At 41.2% G+C, this 25232-nt stretch overlaps 1 protein-coding gene across 5 annotated transcripts in view; it reads left to right on the forward strand.

Moving 5' to 3' along the window:
• Nucleotides 1-25232, forward strand: part of NLGN4X (neuroligin 4 X-linked) — a 280112-nt gene that overhangs the window by 34084 nt on the left and 220796 nt on the right. For all 5 annotated transcript variants that reach the window (XM_033115465.1, XM_033115480.1, XM_033115472.1 and 2 more), the window contains one exon: nucleotides 67-153. The gene's annotated coding sequence lies outside the window, so the exon portion shown is untranslated. The remainder of the gene's footprint in view (nucleotides 1-66; nucleotides 154-25232) is intronic.

Genomic DNA, 25232 nt, shown 5'->3' on the forward strand with positions numbered 1-25232 from the left:
GTGTTTGAAGCATCCAGCATCTCTTTGACTGCATGGAGCAATAAAATGTCTTTCTTATTTTCATAGGGAAAAATGTGCTGAGATGGAAGAGAAACCCAATAGACTTCCATGGAGGCATTTTTAAAGGCATCTTCGTAGAAGGGCAATGTAATGGTACGTATCCAGAATAAGCCTTGATCTCTGCTGACTTATTTACAGCCTGGTTACTGCAGTCTCACAATGCTTTCAGTTGACAGGTGGTGAAAATCATTTTCTTTTTAAACATGTATTTGAAGTGAATAAAAAGTACCAAGCAGTGATTTCAAGTGTAATTGGGATGCAGTAATGGCATGTGTTGGGAATTTAGGATTGGGTAAGAATTGTTTGCCCCTGCAAATAGCTACAAGGTAGAGTATATGCCATACGTTAGAGTCAACTATCTGACCCACCTATGTAAACTCCGAAATTCACCCTTGGACCCATTGGCTGCTGGAAGCGCACTCTATTCAAAACATCCCAAGCTCCTGGGGCATTTGAGTGGTCTCAGCATCTCATTGTACCCTTTTTGTTTGTAGACCCTGCAGGAGAATTGAACATGTTAGATGTGTTTCTAGGGCTGGCTGAGGGTCCACTGAGGCCACAGGATCCTTCTGTCCTGTGGGAACCAGAAATAGACCGTAGCCTCTGGAAGTGGACATGGGTAGAAAGGATACTTTTATGATCTATGGTTGTGATCACATATTAATGAAGATAACGTCACAATTCCAAATCTGGACCTTTCTACCCCATACTTAAATTTCTGAAAGGATATGTTTTTATAAGTTTTCCAGTCAATGGCTCAAGTGTCAATTCCAGCTCTGCTGAGGAAGTATTTATGATTATATGGAAAATTGGGTGTTTACCAATTTTCTCATCCATTTGAGTGCCATAGCTTCCAATCATTTGTCAACATTTAGACCGCAAATGGCTTTTGAACATCTTTTTACAGTGGACCACGTGATTTCCATATCTTTAACAAACTTCTGTAGCTTTTCTGAATTCTAGAAAATTGACAAGGTCGTGTCCGTTATTAAACTCGTGTTTTCCACAAATTTGATTTCTAAACTCTTCTATATAGATGCTCTCACACACAAAAAACGCTAGTTTGTTTTTTCTAAGATAATTTTTAATTAATAAAGAAAGACTAATGCTCTCCCTATTTTTGTCATTAACGTGCAAGTTTGTAAGGTAATCATAGTTAGGAAAACACGTGATCAACTGTTTGCTATTTTTACCTTGTATAGATCTATTGCATCGAAGGTATTCAATATACACACGTATTTCTCACCGGCACATACAGCTAAATAATCAATATCAGCACATTACGTCAATAACCTTTGTGTTAGGAATCGTGCGACAGTTTTTCTTTTGTTTAAATTTTCATTGTCTTTTGTCCGTATGGAGGAGCGTAAATATATAGGCCCGATGCATGAAGTCTTGGAAGCATTTATCTTCCTTCTCACGTAACCAGCCTTTGGAACAGCAAACCCAGTGCAGCCTGGTTGGTTGTAATCATTTTAGTAGCCACAGTGCAAGGAGCACTTCGTTTAATATAATCAGGCTGCCCTAGTTCCAAGGAAAAGCAGCCTTAATCGGTCTGATCAGGCTGAGAGCTGTGGAGGAGTCAGCACTCAGAGTATGACAGCTCCCATTATGAAACCCAAAGGGAACATTACAGAAAGTGCACAATCAGGGGAGGGAAATGAGAACGGCCAGACTCGCAAAAGACTTCTTATTGTCTTTACCATATGCATTTCGGCTCGATCCACATTGGAAACCACTGGCCATTCTCAGAATGTTTGTGCAATTATCTCACAGCCTCACCAAGGAGGGTGATGCTTTGGGGTGAAAATTCAAAGGTAGCCGTTGATGAGGCATGACCCAATGTTGGGGATTCCCATAGTGTATATCCCCAGGATGGCTTGACGGGATGCAAAACTAATGATGAAAGACTCTTCCTTCCCCAGTATTCTCAAGACACGAATCGCAGCGGTGGTCACTTACGAGTGGTACCCGGTTTCGTAGAAAAACACATGGACCTGTGAACGGGGGCATTTTTGTTGTAATCTGGGTCTGCTGCTATGTAGCTACATCTTGATGGTGGGGTTTCTGATATGTTAAAGAATGGACAGGCATGCATTCGTTTCTTTGTCACTGTGAAGGATCTAGGATTACAAATGAAGAAAAACAGCTGCCTAGGGAACACAGAGGATGCCTGAAGTCTATTCCCGAGGTCTACTTGAAAACTTCAACGGAGGCCCGTTTCATCAAATTTTCTATACAGGGTTGACTGAACTCTTTCTGGTTTGGGGTCACCTGTTAAAAGAACATTTTTTTGCAGTGGATTTTTAGAGTTGTCTGGGATGGTCTTGGTGTACTGATGTGAGGAATTTTGGCCCTTATTTTGTCCCAAGTATGGCCTAATTCAATTTAAAACCGATGGCCGAGAAAACTTCCTTCCATGCCCCTCCTGACACCGTAATTTTTCATTTCTAAGTGTAGGGATCAGGGCTGAACCGGAAATCAGGAAGTATTATATGGAAGTAAATTAACAAGATATTGAACACTGGTGATCAGGCTTCTCCTAGGGTCTGCTAACCTTGACCTTGAGATGCTTTGTTTATACTCTATTTTCAACACATTATCCAAGTGATAATGTGTCCCTTTTGTAATTTAGAGAGACACGGAGTGGGTATATTAATCAGCTTAGTGCAGCAACTGAGCTAGAGACTTCATTATAATAATATATAAATATAATAATAATAACAAATAGAAAAATAAAATAATATAAGTAATTTGTTCTTGGGCCTTCTTGGTCCTCTTCTTTTCACGGATTCCCCAAACCCTTGATCTTTCGCTTGTACCAATACTATACTGCCTGTTTGTTGCTCGTTTAATACTTATTTTCTGCCAAAAGGATATATTTCAGAGTGAGAAAAAAAAGATCAAGTATATCTAGTTAAATAGATGATCTTACACGATTTGTAAGTTATATGAATAAGCTAATTTTGTTTGATCTCTGGAGGACATCATTACGCAGTGAACTCTGCATAAATGACCATGAGACATCTTACTGTAAGGTGAGCCAGCTGTGGCTGGGGGAAAGTCACCTGCTTTTGGTTTTTTATGCTTTTGTAAATTATTAGTTTCAGGTGTACAAAACAACATAGTGATTAGACATTGACACACCCATGAAGTGACAACACCCCAAAAAGTCTACTGCCCATGTGACATTGTACATGGTTATTACAGTATTACTGAGTATATTCCCTATGCTCTGACTATATACCAGGATGCCGAAAAAACATATTCACATTTTAAGAAAGGAAAACTGTATTAAAATTATAATAGTCAATATATACCGATAACAAAAGATGAATACAAGTCCTGTTTGACTTCTCCAATGACAAGAGGTGCTCAGAGTGGTTCCCATCAGCGTCCAGGCACTTCTGATTACGCTGAACTACTGCTTGAGCAATGTTGACCAAAGTGCCCACTTGTGTACATTTTTTTGGCACCTCCGTTTTTTTTTTTTTTTTTTTTTTTTTTTTTTTTTTTTTTTTTTAACTAGAGTTGACCTTTAATATTATATTAATTTCAGGTGTACAGCATAGCGGCTAAGCATTTATATAATTTAGGCAGTGATTCCCCCCTGTCCCCCATAAATCTAGTCCCCACCTATCACCTGGATTTGTAAGTAAAGTTTTATTGGAACAGCCACGTGCTTGCATTTACATTTTGTCTGTGGCTCTTTCACACTACAATGCCAGAACTGAATCTTTGCACCAGAGACCACGTGGTCTGCAAAGCCTAAAATACTGATTTGACCCTTTACAATGACTTTGTCAACCCTTTCGTACTTTAGGGCATGACACGATTCTTTGTGGGCTGGGAGGGTAGTTCGTGGTGAATATCTTGGATCACCACATTAATAATAAATATTAATATATAACCTATTTTTATAACAAAGTGCATATGTATATGCTTTCATATTAGGAATTTCATTAGTGCATCCCCTACAATATTTTAAACACAGAGCAGGTGTTTGGAAGCTGGAATCTGGGCTGCGTGGTTGAATGGGGTCTTAGATCCCCCTGAAATTTTACATGTGAAATTTATATGCACCAGGGAGACCTGAAGACCACCTCCCGCATGAGACAAATGTGATGCCAGCTGGCAGATGCTGATTAGCATGGGTCGTCTCTGGCTGGTCTCATGACAGATTGCAGTTATTCTCTGATTGTGAGGAATAAGTTTCATAATTAGGCAGATTGACCGTGGGGAACCATCTTGACAGGTTTTTGTCATGCCCCAGTCATTTGTTTCATGATCTAGAGGAATGGGATGCTTGATTAAGCACAAGCGATTTTCGCTTTTTATTCTGCTCACCGGTTCTTAATGAGGTGCCTTTTTACCGTTCAAACCAGGGAGCTCACTGATGTGCGCACACGCTTGTGTGTGTGTGTGTGTGTGTGTGTGTGTGTGTGTGTGAATTTAAGAGCAAGGTAACTCAGCACGCTTCCTTGAAATAGGTAATTAATATCCACAGGAAATAGAATTGTTTGATCTTTCTCTGGCAAGTTGTTCGATGCCACCTGTAGTAAATGTTAACAACACATATTTCTGTTGTAGATGAGAAAGGATCTTTTGTCTAATAATCTTCCTTTAATATGTCCTGCTTCCTTTCCTTTCCACAGTGACTGCTGAAACATTTCCCTTTGTGTTCCTAAGTATAGATTCATGTAAGACATAGGGTGATGGGGGTGGGTTTGACACTCAGGACTTCAGTGAGGTGGCATGTACCCTATTGCCCATAAAATCGTTCGCACGGGGCTGGCCCAGCGGTTACCGTTCCCTCACGGAAAATTGTGCAGTGTCCTTCTTTGTATGCTGTTGGCAATTTACATAGAGAAGTGGGACTCACCCAGTGCCCATCGCAGCTCAGTATGTGGGAGGGACTTCATAAACATTGGTGCACTATAGGTTCGTGTATGCAGCTCAGTAGTTTGACAGGAAGTGGGACAGGCACTTCCTGTTCCTGGAAGCCAGCAGCTGGAAAACCGAGTCATGGCTGACCTGCAAAGTGGGCTAGTGACATTGGACCAGTCCTCTTTCCTCCTCCTGTCCTGTCAGCTGAGAAATGAAGGCAGTGAGCCTGGGTGATGTGAGTTTGCATCCCGTACCTGAAGCATCCCTGCGTATTGGCCAAGAGATGACCAAGCAAGTTTTAAGCAGACGTGGTTGTCTTCATTGCGCAGACAATCCTTTTGTGATGCTTTACCCTTGGATGGAGAAAATGAAGTTATTCTGGCCCATTATTCAATTACGTGTCAGTAAACCAAACATTTCAGCCAGAGAGGAGTAGGTATTATTATTTCCTTCCTTGAATTTTGTGAACCTGGGGGGAGGAAGAAAATAGATGCAGTGACTTACGACATTTTTTCCTACAAGTAATGGCAACTCAGATGCAAAGGAGTGTTGGTTGTAGAGATTGTTCCCCCTGTCTGGTATTTTTGGTCATCTTTTATATATGCACAGAAGAAGATAAATTCTTTAGCATCGACTTATCTGTAATTAAGTCTTGTAAATGGACTACAGTTTTACCGGCTATATTTCCTTCTCCATTCCACACAAAACGTAAGCCCTCCTTGGGGAATGTGTAGCCTCTCGCTTGTCCTTGTTGTGGTAAAGGGTTTGGCATCTTTATATTATCCTGTTCTGGGAAGAAGGTCACCATATATAATCTGACCAGGTAATAGGCAAATGGTATCGGATGAAGGAGAAGCACCCTACATCTGGGATATTTCTTACCCTTCAAAAGTCACAGAGTTGTCACGAAGGTAATCTTTAAAATGGGAACCATGTCAGGTACAGATTTAAATTTTCATAGCAGTGTTTTCTTGGTCTCTTTCATTGTTAGTATTTACGTTTAGCCTTTTATAAAATAATTAGTTAATTAAAAAGCTCAACTAATTTAATTCTTTTGATAAGAGACCCATTTTGTAAACACAAGGCATTGCATTTAAAAATATCTAAACCAAATACATGCTCAAATATCAATTAATGAGGGGAGAAAGCTGAATATTTATTGCCATTTATTATTTTATACTTGGAAATGTCACATTATAGTTTAGGTATTTACTTAAGTGCAATCACAGTACTGTTTTAGGTATTTTTAAAATCATTACTATTTCTGTGGCTGAGTCTTAGAACTGGTCTTTGAAATGATGTGGCATCAAACCATTTGAAGAACAAATTTTTAAAGAAATAAAACGGCACCGACTGAGTTGGGATTCCGGCATATCTGACCAGAATTGGACTGCCTTAAGGATACAGTCAGTTTCCTCTCATTGCGTTTCAAAGTGCACGGACAGCATTTGAAGTCGTGTTTAACGACGAGGCCACCTTGTTTCAGTGTAGTTGAAGTTCCATTAATTGATCTTCTGTCTGAAAGAGAAATTGGAATAATTCTGTTTTGTATTGAAAGGGCTAAACTGCTTTGGAATGAAATTTCAAAATGGTTTGACGTTCCAGGGCTTAGAAAGCAAACTCTGTCTCTGGTAGTATACACTTTCTCACCAATGTTTTCCAGTAGGTTCTTACTGAGAATTTTTCACATCGGCTTATTTCTTGGGGTCCCTGTAGTTAGAAACCCAATGTCTGTTGTCTTTAACATCTGCAAGGTACCCTTCTGCAGCCCTATGCTTATGTCTGTTCTCTTCGTCTTCTATTTTCTTTTAAAAATATTTAAAAATTCAATTACAGTTGACATACAATATTATATTTGTTTTACGCGTACGATATCGTGGTTATACAATATAACTCATGAAGTGATCCCCTGCTAAGTCTAGTCCCCATCTGACACTATACATAGTTATTACCATATTATTGTCTATATTCCCTATACTGTATTCTTGAAGAAGTAGTTACACTTCCTTTTCCTCATTTTCTACTCTTTCCCCAATGTGTTAATTTTCTCTTGCTGCCTTAACAAATGATCACAAGCTTACTGCTTTGAACAGCACACGTTAATAGCCACAGTTCTGGACGTCCGATGTCTGAGGCAAAAACAGAAGTGTCCGCAGGGCTGGTTCCTTCTGGAAGCTCTTGGGGACAGTCCATTTGCTTGTCTTTAGCAGCTTCTAGAAAGCTGCCAACATCCCCTAACTCCGGATCCCACGTCACATCACCTCCTCTCTCTGCTCCACTTATCACATCTGTGTCTCTGTCTTCTGCCTCATCCTTTAAGGATGTTGTAATTACAGTCGGTTCCCTCCAGACAATCCAGCGTCAGCTCTCCCTCTGGAGACATTTAATCACAAAGTCCTTTGCCGTGGAAAGTTATATATTCCCAGGGAATCAGGGGGTCCAGAAGTGGATGGCTTTGGGGGCATTCATCAGCCAGCGACACTTAGTATGCTATGATCTTGTCATCGTGACAGCCAGGGGAACCATTCATAACGTTCCAGAACCAGGAGGGTTCTGTTTCAGACCTCTGTGTCTCCTGCACTTAGCTGAACTTTCCCCATCCTTAGCTGAACTTTCTTCCTCGAGCCGCGTTCCTGAAACACTCGCTTCAGTCTTGTGACTCCCCACTCACCCGCACGTCACTTCTCGGGGAAGCGTCCTCCTCATTTGTTTTGACTTAATGAAGAAGTCTCGTCCATCGTAACCTCCCTCTGCCTGTTTACTTAAATGTCTCGACTTCTCTTCCAAACACAAAAATAACCCTCGAGTGTAGGAGATACTTTGTACGACTGTACCCACCACCCCCTCCATGCAGTGCCATCCCTGGTCAAACATTATTGATTGAATTCACATGATAAGAGAATAGAGCCTGAGATGGTATTTAGAGATTCTTTAATTACTTTGTAGTTCATCTCATGAATGTATTTGTGTTTGTTTCCTAGTACATGTATCCATGTGTTTAGGCGCATTATAGTACATTCCTGAAGAACTCATGACCCTTTGAGTATTCTCAGTGTCATCTGCTAAGACATCCACACCCGGTCGCCAAAAGAGGGCACTTGTTCCAAACTACCTGGGCCATCCTCTGTTCCCGAGAGCACTTGATGTACCCAGGACGGTGAGAATCAAATTCCATCCGAAGCACAAAGAAATATTGTTGCTGTTGCACGGAGGGAGAGAAGCGAAATATTGGTACCTCCTAATGCAATGTTGTTTTCCCCCAAGAATGCTGCACCTTCATTTTATTTAAAGAAAAATGTAGACAGGATGGTGGAAATGAGCTGATAACCTTGTGCCGGTGGGTATGACTCTGCTCCAGGGAACACACTGAGAAGTAATGCTTTCAAAACAACATCAAGAAATGAAAGTGAACATTAAAAAAAAAAAAATGCTGTCATCAATGTAGGATTTCCAAAGGTCATGTGGAAAATGGCTTCAACGGGAGTTTATAGCAGCTCTGATCTCGTTGTGTTGTGTTTTGTTTTGTTGTGTTGTGTTTTGTTTGAGAAATGTCCTAGCCAGAAATATACTTGTTTTCTTATCACAGTTCTGCTGTTACCTTCTGTGTTTACAAAGAATAAATGGATACATTTAATGGTAGTTGTCTACAATAAACGGTCGTGTCCAACGTTGTGCTTGAACGCTTTAATTTTAATTGGTGTCGTTTCACATAGGAAACATTAGTTTCAGGCTCTCTCACGTGGAAATGCTGTTAGTACTTTTGTTTCCTCGTAAGTTTCTTGTTTTTCAAGACTTTTTAAATAGAACTTATTTCCTAACGTGACACAAATGAGGTGGATTTCCTACAAACTTGAAAGAATTTTATTCAGAGGGCATTAAAGGACTTATTTCTGATGTGCTGTAAAGAGGTAGCTGTTCTCTGTGTCTTCAGCATCGTAACTCTTAGGTGATGGGAAGTAAAAAGGAAATGTCCTGAGAAAGGAGGAAAGGATAAGGGACCCCACGTCACAGCCGTGTAAGTGACAAGTGACCCACTTCCTTCTCCATCTACTTTTGGCACTGGTCTTGAACCTGAACTCCGGTGGTGCCCCTGGGATGTGAAATTCACTTTGAGTCCAAAGAAGCACTTGCTCCTTCCAACTGGTCGACTTGACAGGTCAGGCTTCAGGTGGGAAGTGGTGACTCCTGGGGAACCTGAAATGAGTGACAGCCCTGTGTGAAGTGGGTGAACTGAGCCCTGGTCAGATTGGGACATTGGATGTCACTCAGCTCATTCTCAGCCACTTGTCAGGCCTCGGTGCCCCCATACACCCTCTATTATTGCGACATGAAGAGTTCCCTCCTCTTAGGAATGCCCCAGAATTACATAAGTAGCACTATCTAAAGTTTAGCCAACTATCTTCTTCTTCTTCTTCTTCTTTTTTTTTTTTTTTTTAAGAAAATGACTTACTCAAAACTCTTGACACACAGGAGATGCTTAATATTAGGACATTGCAGTCTTTTGAGTCTAGAATCTTGATGGTCCGACGACGTGACCTGAAGCTTTATCCTTTACCCTTGGTTATATTAATGGTTTGTAATCTTTGTGAACAAAATGTGTCTTCTTTTTTGTCCCCCTTTGTCATGCCATAATCAGCAGTTGGGTGTTTTTTAGTAATTAGTGTCTAGTACGACCTCTCTTCACTCAGATCAAAAGGTTGAGCTGATGTTGTGTCTTTGCCAGCGCTGTCCGATTCAGGTTCCCTCCATTTTGCATGAGTTATGTAAACGATCTCAAAACACACACACACACACACACACACACACACACACACTAAAAAGCTCAATACGTACTCAGTGCTTCCAGATTTTACTCATTTTTAGGATAAGCCGATGAGGAAGGTATTTTCCTCATGCTCTTTTGAATCCCTTCTGGGATCTTGAATGATCTGCGCAATTGTTAGAATGGTGGCCCCACCACATTACCATATTTTAAATAAATGAAACAGTCAGTGCCCACTCGAATGATGACACATGTATTTGCTGCTTCGCAGGTTTCAAACTTTTCTTCGTGGTCATGGCTCTTTTTGATTCTGCCAACACGTCAGGCAGACGTGTCCCGTCCATTTTCCAGGGGGGGACACTGAGATGACAGGAAGTGAAAGGATGAGTATCCAGACTCGGGCTGTGCAAGGAATGGAATGCCCAGGGTTTATTGCAAAGCCCCTCGTTTCGGCTTTGCAAGCACTTTGTTCCTGGAGGCAGACATGAGTTTATCCGTTACGTGAGCTTGTACATACTGTCTCCACAAAATGAAAGGACGCATTCTCAGTAATAGTTTTGTTGGGAGGATCACAACTTTATTTAAAAGATTCTATTCTGCCGATGTATTTTAAGAACACAATTAAATCACGGGTGATTGATTTGAAGTCAGCAAGCTCTTTATATGGAGGCTGCCAGATCTCTTTGAACTTCTAAGGGTGGTAAGAGACACCAGAAAATTTACAGCTCAATTAACACAGAGGGCTTTTATTGTTTAATCATTTTATCACCACTACAAAAATACCATAAGAACGGGAAGACATTATATATCATAGTGGTTAAGAGCACATGCTTTGGGAAAAAAAAAGAAAAGTGGGGTGTGAAAATGGCACTATCTCTGTTACGCTGAATCTATCTCGACTTCTTAAACCATTTCTTTCTCTGTTAAATGGGGAGTGGGGTGGTCCCGTGGGATGGCTGTATGGAGTAAATGAGAAAACCGTGTGCTCATCCTGGAACTCTGTTGGCACGTCCTTAATGCCTCCAAAATAACGCTGATTTCTGGGGGGACATGACTACTTCGTTTATTTGAATAAATTTTTACTTTTTAATTATATGATAGATTTTTGTTTTTTGGTGTTTTAAAATTAAGAGTGGTTTTCAGCGCCCCACATCAGATGGCACATTTGTCACAATATATGAACCTACAGGGACACTTCATCATTACCAAAAGGCAATGGTTTCCATTAGGGTCACTCTTGGTGTTGTATGTACTCTATGGACGTGGACAAATGTATAATGAGATATAGCCATAATTGTAATATCATACAGAATAGTTGCACTGCCCTAAACATCCTCCGTGCCCCGCCCGTTCTCCCCCGCCCCCTAAAGCCCTGGCAACCACTGATATTTTCACTGTCTCCATAGTTTTCCCTTTTCCAGAATGTCATAGAGTTGGCATCACACAGTACATGTTCTTTCACTTGGTAACATGCATTTAAGGCCCTGTCATATGTTTTCATGGCTTGAGATCTCATTTCTTTTTAGTGCTGAAGAATATACCACTGTCTGGATATAACACCGTTTGTTTGTTGACTCATCTCCTAACGGGTATCTTGGCTGCTCCAGGTTTCCGTGTGGTCAGGAACGCTGCTAGAAATACCCGTGGACAGGTTTTTGTGTGGACATAAATTGTCAGCTTCTTTCAGTGGCTACCAAGGAGTGCGATTGCCGGAATATACTTTGTCACTTCCTGTAAAAGGGAAGAAGCTGCTCCTTATCTTGAATTTTCAAACAGTTATGTGCATTGTGAATGAGAACGCCCTTAGCAAAATTATCCTTCCAAAGACAGTGGCGACGTGTTTGCCAAAGGGATCAATCACACCTATTTTTTAGGACGGCGTTGCTAGCATGGACCACAAGCCCCTGAGAGGAGGTGTAAGGACGTGGCTACTTCTCTGCAGACCAGCCACCTGACACCAGTTGCCTGGGTAGGGATGGTGTAGGATTTTACATTCATGAGACACACATGCCTGATGAGCAAATCCCTACCTTTGAATGCTTAAAGAACCTGACAAATATAATATACCATTGGCATTACAGAAAAGGACACCTGCTTCTCTGTCATCTTCCTTCTTTTTTCCAAATGTAAATGTTTTCCACATCTTTGCAACCTTCCCTTGCCTAACCTTCCCCGCTCTTCTGGGGGAAAAATGTATGGGATTTAATTTTGTGTGTATCTAATTCTAAAATTGGAAAGTTAATCCCACTGTCTTGTTTAGATATGCTATTGAGTTTTTGTTTGCAAATTGGAGAATATGGAACTGACGAGGGATCACTGATATATTTCATACGAAAGACAAAAGGGCATGAGATTGTAATTTCGAATAAATGTAGTGTCTGATGTTATTGCAAAATAGCTGGAATGCATTCTTCTGCTTTGGTAGGCAACTGTATTTAATCGGTTTTTTTCCCTATACTTTTCAAAGTCATCTCTGCACCTGTCACCCTACAGTAATGAAGAGTGATAAGCAGTGTTACTGGTTGAATACATATGCTGCTTTCCCAGCCAAGGTTAATTTTAGTCTCACCACCATCTCAACAAGACAATTGTAGGTAGGAAATACCAGGGACTGAGGTGGCAATGTTTCCTTCTTCTTTTCTAGCATTGAATTTTAAGCATTGCATGCTTCTAGGTCATCATACAAAGTAATGTATTAGCATATTCATTCACTTCTAGACCTTGTTGGGGCACCTGAAAACACTCAGTTCCATCGGACATTCTGTTCTCTAAAAAGAGATTCTTACTCAATTTTAGATTAGAGACCCCTGGCCCATGGAGAGACGTTAGTGGCCATTTTGAGCCCTTTAGAAATGTGACGGACAGGAGAGACACAGCTTGTGGGCTTTCGTTGACGGCATGACAAAGATGAAGAAAGTGCCAAAATCGATGGAGGGAACTTTAGAGCAGAATATTGGGAAATCTATATTGACATGCATTCCATGTACACACCCTCACTCCTGGTTCCCTTTTATGTGTCTATGTAAGTATTCACTTTTAGCCCTATTTCTTATTTTAAAATTGTTTCAATGTAGCTGTACTGCATGCAGCTTTGCCAGATGAAAATGAAACACAACCCCCAAATAAACGGTGTATGATTGGATATGTGACAGGAGATAATGAAATAGCACATGCAAAAAACATTAGATGAAGCTCTTTATTAAATGACTTTGAAAAGCATTTAATTCCAAGTAATGAATTTTATTTCATAGAATGCATTCTCCTTAGTCAAGGTGGATAAGGCTACGTGATTTTATGTTACCCTACCATTTTTGATAGTTTTTTTTTTTTAACGCAGGTGCTTGTATTATATATAAATTATTTCCTTGCTGGTGGAGAATTTCCTGTTTCTCTTACCCAGGTTAGATTGAATACATGTATGTATGTATGTATGTATGTATGTATGTATGTATGTATTTATTTTTTACCTGTTCCAAAACTCAAAGCTCAGTTGAACCTCTGTTAGACCATAGATTTCCATCCTGTGTGGCAAAGTACAGTCCTTCTACCTACCGTACAGGAAACAGGAAGTTCGTGTTGGAGGAATTTAACCCCGGAGAGAATGACGTAGGGGCTAGAGGGTCGCTGGACTGAGAAATGCATGTGAGAATTACATCCATTTTGCAGAGTTATGGCAAGTTGGCTCCTCCTCTCCCTCAGCTCCCCCAAGGTGGAAAGCCCCTGGAGTTGTACAAACAGGTACAGTAGGCTCCTTCTTAGGGGGAAACGGAACTGACAGTGAAAAGAATTCCAAACATAGCATTTGAAGGTCATTGGAATAAATTCTTTATTCACCGTGTAAAAATCCGCCTGCTAAGATCCCTGCCTATCCACACGGAGGTGATTCTCAAATGAGAAAAGATAGCCTGACATCCTATATATTCTAGGGTAGCCTGCAATAGAGTATCCGAAAAAATGAAACAGTAGAAAAAAGGAAGAAACATACACAGCACCAACTACAAAACATGAAAAAAATTTTCCGATCTGTAACTTATAGGAGATGTGCCAAAATATTGACCCTTTAAAACGACATGTAAATTCTTTGAAAAATTAACAGAATAGCCACATTTAAAAATTAGATTGGAAAATAAATAGGATATTTCCTATGGAGAAAGATTGATGAGAAAGACATGTAAGAATGCAAGAAAGAAAAGGAAAATAACTCTCAGCGTAGGAATTCAGCATCTAAACAGTGGTTATAGAAAAGGGTGAAGAAATGACTTAAAAATAAATTTTCCCCAGCACTGAAAGGTGCAAGCTTCCAGACTTCTGAGGTTCAGTGTATGCCCATCAGTGAAACACACTCTCAAGCCCACTGTTGAGAAATTTCAGAATACCCGTTACGCAGAGAAGACCTGAAGAGCTTGGGATCCTCAGAATGGTTGGAGAGAAAATAAGGAGAGAGGGAGAGAGAGAGAGAGAGAGAGAGAGAGAGAGAGAGAGAGAGAGAGAGAAACGCATAAATAATCAACAGTTAGAATGCCAGGAGGCCTTTCCACATCTTTACCAAAACTGACAGCAGAGAACTCTAGCCTGGTCCAATTGTCAATGTGACGTCAGACTGAAGATGTTTTGACTCATGCAGTGTTTCCAAAAATTTACCCGTCATGCACTCTTTCTCAGCAAGCTGTGTGATTATGTGTTCCTTCTAATAGCAGAATAAGTAACGCATGGCAAGTCATGGTTTACAAGGATCAGTGGACGTAACAGAAGATAGCTAAAGGAATTGGGTCCCCCATTGAGTGTTAGCAGGAGATGGGACACAAAGGATCCTAGAGAGAGACCCCAAACGACAAAAATAAATTGATAAAAGACAAGGGAACGAGGCTTTGGACTCTGCGGAAATAGTATTTGCGATGGGCTTTTAGTTCTGTGGGAGTGTGGGGACAGAGCCCCAGAGAGCAGTGTCCAGGCTCTCGGCCTCACGTGGAAAGGTGCTGGCTCGGGTAGTAGATGGCCGTCAGCTGTGACTAGTTGGCCGTCAGCTGTAACCATTTAGCCAATTGGCCACTGATATAACTGCCGTGACTACGCTAGCAAGCGTGGATTGTGGGTTGTGGATTGCAGTTAGCAAGTGAGGTTGGTTGGCAGAGAAGTGGACAGAGGGTTACGGATTGTGTGGCTCCTGCTTCCTGTGTCTCCAGCCCAGCTGCCAGCGAGACTATAGTGGTATGACTCCCCTATCTATGGCTCCGTGGGTGTTCCTGTTTGGCGTCACCATGTCCCGCGTTCTTACGTGGGGAGCGGGACCAGAGACCCCGCATGACACCCTGCAGGACAGGGAGCATTTAGGAAAATTGAACAGTATGTTCACAGGAAGCATGAAAATTAAGATCTGAGGCTGCTATTGTCTCTAGATAAAACAGGTTACTCAAGAAAGGAGATTTCATCAGAGGACAGTGGTTCAACAGTGACTCTGAATTGCACTATTCCAGAAATATCAACACTGAAGTGTGGTATAACCAAGATAGTGTCATCAGGATGTTGGGCATTTAGGCAGATAGAGTGGTGGTTGACCACAGACAACTTCTAGATGACATCTGCAGATACCATATCGAGAGAAAGTAGCATAAATTACTGTTTAGGGCTGTGATGGAGCCTCCTTGGAGAGGAAAAGCTCAAAGACCCAACAGTTGCCTCCTGAGGCAGTTGTGGTCATAGAGTGGGGGTGGGGGGTAACTTGGGGCAGGATTTCACTGTGGGATGCGATTGTTTCTGTTTAACCAATACTGGTAGTTTGGCTTTTAAGTCTGCCTGCATGCGAGTCTTGTTTGTTGAAACCCATTTTTTTTTTCCCAAAAGAAGAAAAAATAACATCAGCATTGCATGATGTGTGGACTGAATAGCATGATCGAAAACACCGGTTTTGCAAATTCAGCTGCCCAGTGGAGTCCCCTGGCGAATGTTATAAATACCGAAACCTGTGCCTTGTTACCCCAGACATTCTGACTTACTTGGTTCAGAGTGCAGCTGGGGCTTTGAGAGTGTTCAATTGTCCCCAAGGGACTTACAGTAGCATGTCGTATTGCTTTCATTGAAAATGCCATCCAGGGTCCCCTTCGCCTGGATACAGTGCCTTCCGTTAAAAATAAAAATAAGGATGATCATTTGAGACATCTTCGTCACTCCCTTCCTTCTTTCTTTATCATCTGATGCGTTCTTTATAGAAAAGCTGTTTAATCACTTAAGAATGACCTAACACTTCTCTGCAAAAGCTTTCCATTTTCTGGCGGGTGTATTTTTTTATTTTTTTTTTAACCGAAGTTACAGAATGTTCCCATTTTGGAGTGCTTTGTCTGTCGTACTGGAAGCCCTTTGTGCACGCTCACCGGCACCGTGCTGATGTACTTGTTTCACTTTCTGCTGTTTCTGTCACTGCACACGCGGTTGAATTAAATGTTAGTTTCTCAGTGTGCATTTCCCAGGCAGTCATCGTAAGTAGCTTCTTGGAGCGGCTCCTTGCGCTCTGTTCCTGGTCAAATTCCATGAGGTCCTTTATCTCAAGGGCCAGGGACATCATTATGAGCTCAAAGACTTGTTCAGTGGTCAAGCATGCTTGTATTGGAGCCAAATTTTCTTTCATTAAAATCTGGCCTTTCCCAACCTGCCGCATTGAGGGGGAATAACATCCTAAATTAACACCAGTGGTTAGCAATAGGACACTTTCTCTTGCATCTAGTCTAGTCCACGTTTCTTCCATGTACCATTCACCCTCTAAATGTCAGAGCGGGCGTAGATCTCTGGTTTTCAAGGAGAAGCCGGTGGCTTACAAAAGCATTTTTGAGGAGTCACTTTTATCCTAGACAAGCGAACTCATTAAACCCATGCAGTGCTGACGTTTACAGCGGTATGGCATGATCTTATCCTGGAGTCTGCATTTCAAAGTCTTGGTGTTGGTAGAACTTACTCATTTGTTCCCAGTCTCCACTGGGGACAGCTGTGTGCTGTTGTGCCTCAAGGTCCCCTGTTGTGACCTGGCAAACATCCCATGTCCACGACAAGGATTCATCTGATGGAGAACTATGCCTGCCTCTCTCCTGCCCCTTCTGATTTCCCTTTACCTGTTACATGTTTGGGCTTCCTGAGTTTCCTCTTTGAGAATACCCTTAACGCTGATAAGTTTTCGGTATATTTCTACAAGCTCTTAATTGGTGACATAAAATCAAACATCAAAATGGCCTCATTGGAAGGGGCCTTGTAATTTTAATGTAGTTTGTAATCATCTTGGGAAGGCATCGACAGAGAGAGAGAGACAGAGAGAGGGAGAGGGAGAGTGAGAGAGAATGGCTAATGTTCGTTTGTGAATACGCTTTGAAACCAGCTCTCTGGGCTTCCGTAAATTCACGGTGTTTTCCTAATGACCCAGTTAATTCCAAGGACATACTTAATAGCGTCAAATTTGTTGTCGTTAAACCGTTTTGGTGTAATCAGCCTGTGGTGCCCCAAGATTTGAAGTTGCGTTGGGAACTTCATCTTAAAATGGCACTCGTACTGTTGTTCGAGTTCCACTGGTGTGAATTTGTCACATAATAATTCAACATCAAGATCATATATATATATATATATTTAGTGGGGGCGCCAAAAACTGTATACATGTGGAGTGGACATTTTGGTCAACGTGGCTCAAGCAATAGTTTGCCGTCATCAGAAGTGTCTGGACGCTGATGGGAACTATTTTGATCACCTCTTGTCATTGCAGAAGTCAGACGGGACTTGTATTCATTTTTTGTTATCGGTATGTATTGAGTATTACAATTTTAATACAGTTTTTTTGTTTGTTAAAATGTGTGTACATTTTTTGGCACCCTCTGTATATACGAGTATATAAAATATGTGCATCCTCTCAGTGACACGCTTGGGGTGGGCCAAGTGAAAAAAACGTGCAGTAACAGACTGGTTAAGGGATAATTAACCATGGGGGAAATAGAAGAATCGTGGCAGAGGAGGTAATTGCCTTTAATTGGGTTAGGAGGAATAGGCCAGAGTGAAAGAATAGCTCTTAATAGGAGGTCTGAAAATAGCCAAGGAAAGCAGTAATTGCAGAAAAATCTGTGACATCTGATTACTGTGGTGGGGAAAAAAAAAAAAAAAGGACCAACCTTTTTATATCCTTATCTGTACAGAATGAGGTGACTGGGAGAAAGAAATCTTCCCACATATATATTTAAGAACAGGAAGAGGGAGTTTTGAGGTTCAAAAGGGACATGGTACAGGTTACAAGTCAGAAGGCAGGCACGAGATAGAGCTACCCTCTTAGAGGTTCAGGATTTTGCCATTTGTTATGAAATAGGCAAGCGCTTATATAACAGTGAGCCTTTGTCACATTTTTCTCTTAGAAATGGAGCATGGGGAGTTGGTAGGACAGGCATGGAGAAGCAATGGGGTTATGCATGTCACCATCGAGTCTTTTCTTTTCTGGAATTCTCTGGGGCTTTAATGAGTAGAGACTCCCTCCTGGTACACAGCATCCAATGGAAGATGAATTCACTTCTTCTGACACGTTCCGTTGCATTCCTCCATTAATTTGTGGTCTTTTGTGTGGAAATTTACATTAGCTACAGTTTTTGATGCATTTGTGATTAGCAAGACATGTATATCCGTATTCAAATGTCCTTTATTTACAAGTTTTAGACATGACATTTAAGTGGCGTGGCTTCAGAGAGGGAAGCGCCCTGTGTTTGCTGGAATCTCTCTAGAGGTTCGAGGTGCTCTGGTCTTGGCTATGACACCCCACCTTGCAACGGATTTACAACCGTACAAAGTGGCACGGATAAACATTTAATTTCCTGCATGAGAAAAGTTCCAATGTTCCTGTGAGTCCCATGTCAATCGGCCACAGCTTTGTCCTCTCAGGAAGCCAAGCTGAGTTGCTGTCAGGTTCCACCAAAGGTCTCTGGGGAGAGGTGCCCAGGGGGAGGGTATAACTAGAACAAAGCAAGACCTCCAGGTGGAGGTAAGTGTCATTTGTTCTCATGCAGTAATTATGCTAAGGGCAGGTCTTCCAAAGGGAGAGAAGACCTGCCAGAAAAGCCTTGTACGAGATCGTTGAGTAGGAGGTCTTTATTCACTCAACCGCATACATCTTATCTACCAATAGAAAGCCATCCTATAACCTTTGCTCCACCACCAGGAGGTGATTACTAGAAATGGAGGTGGTGTCAATAGTTTAGTAAGTAGTCAAGGGTTTTGAAGCATGAATGCCGGGGGAATGTGTGTGTGTGTGTGTGTGTGTGTGTGTGTGTGTGTGTGTCAGGCCCCTTTGTCAGTTTGGTGAAAACTATACACCCTTTCTAAAAATAATACTTTAAGTCATAAAATAAGATAAACTTGAATAAAACCAGTTTCACTGAAATAGTTATCAAGATCTCTCTACAATGTGCCGTAATAATACATGTGCTTCTTTATTGTGTATTAAACAACCAAATCTAATTAAGAGACACATAAAAGTCACAAGGTCAAAATAGTGGTGGCTATAAACAGTATTTTTAGATATCTACAATACCATTAATTTGATATGAAAATATGTTTGATTTCTGTTGGGGGTAAAGTTACAGGAATTTCTAATATTACTAAGTGTGTGTTTGCATGTGTGTGTGTTACACCTACATTCCTAACTGAAGCAAATATTAAATTTCCGTTCACATTTAGTGAAAACAAGATGTGATTTTGCTCGTCCATCATAGTTTACAGAACCCATGAGTGGGAGTGTGGCAGTTACGGACTCTTGCGTAGAGAACCTCTGAATTTGGACCTGGGTAGAGGAACGAGTTTTAAATTTTATTTTATTAGGATTTTCTTTTTAACACCTGTCTTCGCATGTAGGAATTTACAGACAAAAGGGGGTGTGAGAGTAATTAGACTACAATTTAGTGGGTCGAGTGAGAGAATTCTTTTTGTGTCAAGAAAGAAAGTGAGGCATCTAGTGGAGTAGAATCGTTCTGTTACTTTTGTGTTTAAAAACTTGAATGTCTCAAGAGCGATTATGACTGAATGTCGTTTACTGCCGTCACTGGCAGAATACATTTCATTTTCATGAATTTTACTCTGTTTTATGTGTGTACGAGGTGGGAGGTGGGTTTTTAAGGAGATGTCTCGGAGCCCTGTTGTGTATTCTTGACTTTACCCTGATTCTGTCTCTTGACTTTGAACTTCTTATTCTTTCCTTCCTCCCTCAACCATCTGCTTCCTTCTGCTCCCTTCCCATGCTAATGTGAGACACACAAGTTCTTAAGGGAAGCCTCTTGACTTGACTGCAGATCTTGGAAGCCCTGGTCATTTTCCAGAAATAGAAGCTCATTTCAGTTGAGTTCTAATCCCCAGACAGAGAACCTCTCTGGAGTCTCAGTCTTGGGGGGAAGAGTCTGTTTTCACACATGAATATTCCTGTTTGAGGACTGTAGAGCAAGCATTTTGGGGAATGGGTGGAGGGCGTAGGGTCAAGACCGAAGAGAGATCTTGCCTTTCTTTGTCCACAGCCGTGATCAGGAAGTAGAAGCTGTGGCAAAAGGATTGGTTAATAACCTGGAGCCCTACATCGTGTAAGCACGTCACCCTATCATTTCAAGGGACTCTCCACCGCTAGTGGCTCGTGAGCAGAGCGCAAAATGGTCAGAGTGTGTATCACTCTGACCATTTCCCAAGCACAGGGTCTTCCCTATAAAAGGAAGCAGCCTTTCCTATGAGATGAAGGATCCCATAGGCAAATAGGATACATGCTTCTGGCAAAACGTGGGGCAGTCCCGCTGGGGTTAGGTAGGATTGATCTGGTCCTTGGGTCCCGGATGAAGACTCAGGAAGTGTGCTCAAGGCTCTCTCTTTTTGGGCATCACACAGTTCATTAGTCGAGGCTATGAATAGCAGTGTCAAAGCCAGTTATGAAAGACCTGGGGAGTTGCATTTATTATTATCACCCAAGGTGATTCTTCTTGTCATCTCCCACTTAAAAGTGCACAGTACTTTTCCACGTTAACCTCCGAATGCCCAACTGTCCAACCCTCCATCTGCACGCCCACCGTCAGACTGGGCGAGGTCCCACCATGTCTGAGCTGAACTCCTGGCCCAGCGGTGCTGTTTATGGACAGACTGGTCTTTTTTCACGGAAACTGAACCTGCTCTTTTTTTTTTTTTAATTAAGAACCTTCTCTTAAAGTTAGGTGTTGTGGAAATTGACTGAAACGGGTGAAGTTCCAAAGACTAATGCTTTTTACAGCCCTCTCAAAGAGCCGTCCCAAGACTCAATGTCTTCACGATGAAAGTCCTATAGGCAACACCCACAGGGCTAGATTGGGGACCCAGAAGAAGTTTGTCCTGGGAACGTGATGGAGCTGGTGGTGCAAGTGAGTTTACCACAATTGACCCACAGGAGACGAACTAAGGCCAAATGTCCTGAAACCTGCCCGGGCCATTATTTTCTGCCTGTCCCGTACAGGTTCCTTCTGCCTTCCTTCTGCATCTTTTTCTTCCTTTTAATTTAATAACCTTTGCCGAAGCCCTTGTCTTTCCCAAGTATTAATCATCGATGGTCTTTGACCTGACATTGCTCAGCGTCTAGCATTACCTGTAAACACTGAGGAGGTAACTATGACATAATGTGTTCACATTCCTAACTGGTATCATCTTTCCCACTTTCTGTAAATCTTGCTAGGCTTGTATGCACATTCCCGAATTGCGATGTTTCACTCTTCTGTTACTGTATTACAGAACCCTTTCGGCCCAGATCTCTGTACATACCCAGAATTTTAAAGGCGCGTCTTAGACACTGTATCCCAAATCCCATCCTGGCATAAGGCCCGAGTCCCAAAAAGAAGGGAGTGGGAGGAAACGGACCAGACATTTGCTTAATTGTACTAATTTAAATACAGGCTTGGTCTCATTAGCTGGAATGTAGGCTACATTCAGATGGGGATTTGTTTGGTATATCTTTATATTTATCAGAGTGGAAGCATTTAGTAGAACCTCAGGAAGTGTAATTAGCTGGCATTTCTTGGGGGATACTTCTTGTTCTAAATTTATGGATGCTTACCGACACATACATAGATGTGTTTACAAATACTGTATAAATATAGGTATGTATAGTCACACACACTCACACATCTTGATATCCACGAGTTACATCCTGTTACTATGCCCATATTATAGATAAGAAAATGGAAGCATTGAGGGTTTACACCCTCCTCTGTGGTGCTGATGATAAATCAGAGCCAGGTTTCACTCTAGGAAGCCAGACGACATGTCCATAACCATTGCTCCAGACTGCCAAAAAAAATGTATACACATTTTAAGAAAGGAAAAAATGGTAATAAAATTGTAATGCTCAATATATACCGATAACAAAAGATGAATATGAGTCCCGTTTGACTTCTTCAATTGCAAGAGGTGCTCAAAGTGGTTCCCATCAGCGTCCAGACGCTTTTGATGATGGCGGACTCCTGCTTGAGCCACGTTGACCAAAGTGTCCACTTGTGTACATTTTCTTGGCACCCCCGGTATTTAATGAGTGGAGGAGTAAGTATTCCGTGCCCTTCAGTGTGTATTTGAATCTCCTGTTCTTCAGAGTGCTCATGCTTAGAACCATGTCTCTGAAAATGGACAATCAGCATCACACATAATAGGTTTTACTGATTATGCACAACACAAAGGGCATTGGAGAAAGCACTCTGGGGGGGTTACAAGGAAGGGAGAAGGTATAATTTCTGAACCTAGGGAACTTCACGTTGCAGTGGGTTAGTTTGGAGATACACACACTTCATGGTTAGATTATTAGTTTGGATGTAAAATATATATATTTAAAAACGTGTATATATTTAATTATATATGTAAATATATGTAAATTTTAAATGTTTATTATTATATATAAAAATGTGTTATTCACATATACAACGTTTGCATATATTATGTACAATATTTACATATATAGTTCAAGTATAAACTCTTGTGAAATAACTCCTTATAGTTAGATATGAAAAGAAGGAAGTGGACTGTTGGGACAGTACAATTAGTACAATGAGTCAAGTGAATATGGTGAAACAGAAACTTAATATTCATTTTGAATGTTGATGTAGAAATCAGGTAAATGAAAATCTTGGTGACACGTTGACCACCTGCTCACACATGTGGTATTAGAAACTAGTTTTTAAGGATCTCCTGACACAAGGGGCCTTCCCACGTTTTTAAGAGCCAGTTATCTCACTGAACTTGCGGCTTTCTGCTTCATTGACGGACGTTTCAAGGACAACAGTCTAAGGTTTCAGAGCACCCTCAGGCTGAAGGCGGCAGAAGAGGTCCCTTCGTGGAAGCCATCGCTGTGCCATTAGGGAGCTGCCGCCCTGGGTGCTCAGTGATGTGCCAGAGGTCGCCTGGCTAATTAGTGAGCAAGCCAGTCGCAGCCGTAGGTGACCTGCCTCTCTGTTTTAGTGATGCCATCAGGAACCTGATGCTTTTTATGGCATACGCGGCTGGATAGTAGATTCCCTTGGGCTTGGAACATAACCTTGGGGAAAACAGTTCCCGGTTGTCCTCCAGTTTTTCAATCTGAGATATTTTGATAGAGCATGGGAAAAATAACATTACGGAGTCAAACTTTAGACACGCGTCTTTTGATTAAAATTGTCATTGTCAAAGAACCCTACTCATAAAATGTGCGCTACATAGAGTGATCAGTAAAATTTAAACACACCCATTGCCAGAGTTACAGAGCACGAGTCACTGTTTTGTATATCCATGTGAGTTCATTCTCTACCATATCTTAAGGCAACGACTGTCCCAGAATTTGGTTTCAGTAATGCCTTTGCTATTTTAACATTTTAGCACAGATAGAGCTCTACGCGTGGGACTGTTTGGTTTTATATAACATCAGGCAAATAAAATCACACCATATCTATTCTTCCATGACTTCCTTTTTAGTTGTGAAATTTATCCATTTTGATAACACATGTTGGTATTTTATTCATTTTTCACTCTTGTGTCATATTCTGTTTTTCATATACCAGCGTGTATTAATGGATGTCTGGGTTATTCCTTTTTTTTCCTGCTATTATGATTATGGCTGCAAATGGACATTCCTTTGCATGTCTCTTGACACACGTATTCAGAGATAAAGACTATATAGGCGAGAGAGAGAGAGACCCATGTACAGAGCAGAGGTTGTGCAGGTATGTGACAGGTGCATTGCACCACCTCAGCTGAGTTGTCTGTTCTAGAAAGAAAGATGACGCACGCCCCACTTGGACACCACAGAATGCTGGCATTCTCACCAGACACCAAAGAAAAGGCATAATAGAGATAGCTACAGATTGCACACCATTTGGGAATAGCTATTACAGGCTTTCTTAGTAAACGGTAGAGAAGGTTTTCTGTACAAGCTCATTAATTTGGGCAAGATCCGGGATCTGCTGTTCTTGTGTCAGCAGCTACTTGGCAACGGACATCTCTGTGTGTCCCAGCCCTGCCATGGAGCGGAGAGTAACACAAGGGGAGGGCTGCTTCCAGCGGATTTGTCTGCTCTCAGTTTGTTTGTTTGTTTTTCTTGAAGATGCATCCACAGAAATCTCTCTTCTAATGCATTTCACAGTCAGAATGATAATGACGTGAACACCCGGGAGATAGGATTTTAGTCCTTGTACGGCGAAAATTCCAAAAGAAATGCAATCAGGGTTCACCTGATTTAAATATATATATATATAATTTTTTTAAATAAAGCTAATCTCATTTGAGTGATGGGCGCTTTGGGGAGAAACATATTGCAGTTTTTATTTTGACTTATTGATAGTCTGCTACGTCTGACTAGTTTGAGCCTCGTCTTAATTACAACCACACACAGAAGGACTGCCCTGGAGAGAATCATTCTAAAATCCCCAGTCAAGTTATAAATCAAGTCGCAAGGCCACTCTGAGACATTACTGGAACCTCGGCAGAGAAAGAGTATCTGTGTATCGTATGTAACTATGTGTGTATGAAATATGTATTAAATATATACATATAGGTACGCATAAGAGCATGTCACCTCTTATGAAATCCTTTTCAGCCTGTGCATTTTACATGGAAGCTCTCTTTTTTTTTTTGTCCTCAAATATATCGGTTAGTTAAATTTATAGTGATTTTTGTAATGACGTTTGTTGTCATCGTCTTGATTACTTGTAATACGAAAACTTTTAAAGTTGCCAGAAATTTGCATGTGACTTGTGCACACACACACGTGCACGCATATATATGTATGTACACACACACATACCGGGGGTGCCAAGAAAATGTGCACAAGGGGACACTTTGGTCAACGTGGCTCAAGCAGGAGTTCTCCATCATCAGAAGTGTCTGGACACTGATGGGAACCCCTCTGAGCACCTCTTGTCATTGCAGAAGTCACACGTGACTTGTATTTGTCTTTTGTTATTGGTATATATTATTACAATTTTAATACAGTTTTTTCCTTTATTAAAATGTGTATACATTTTTTGGTACTATATATATATGCACACACACGTGTGCA

The sequence above is a fragment of the Rhinolophus ferrumequinum genome, chromosome X, assembly GCF_004115265.2.
Source record: "Rhinolophus ferrumequinum isolate MPI-CBG mRhiFer1 chromosome X, mRhiFer1_v1.p, whole genome shotgun sequence".
In the NCBI taxonomy this organism is placed as follows: domain Eukaryota; kingdom Metazoa; phylum Chordata; class Mammalia; order Chiroptera; family Rhinolophidae; genus Rhinolophus; species Rhinolophus ferrumequinum.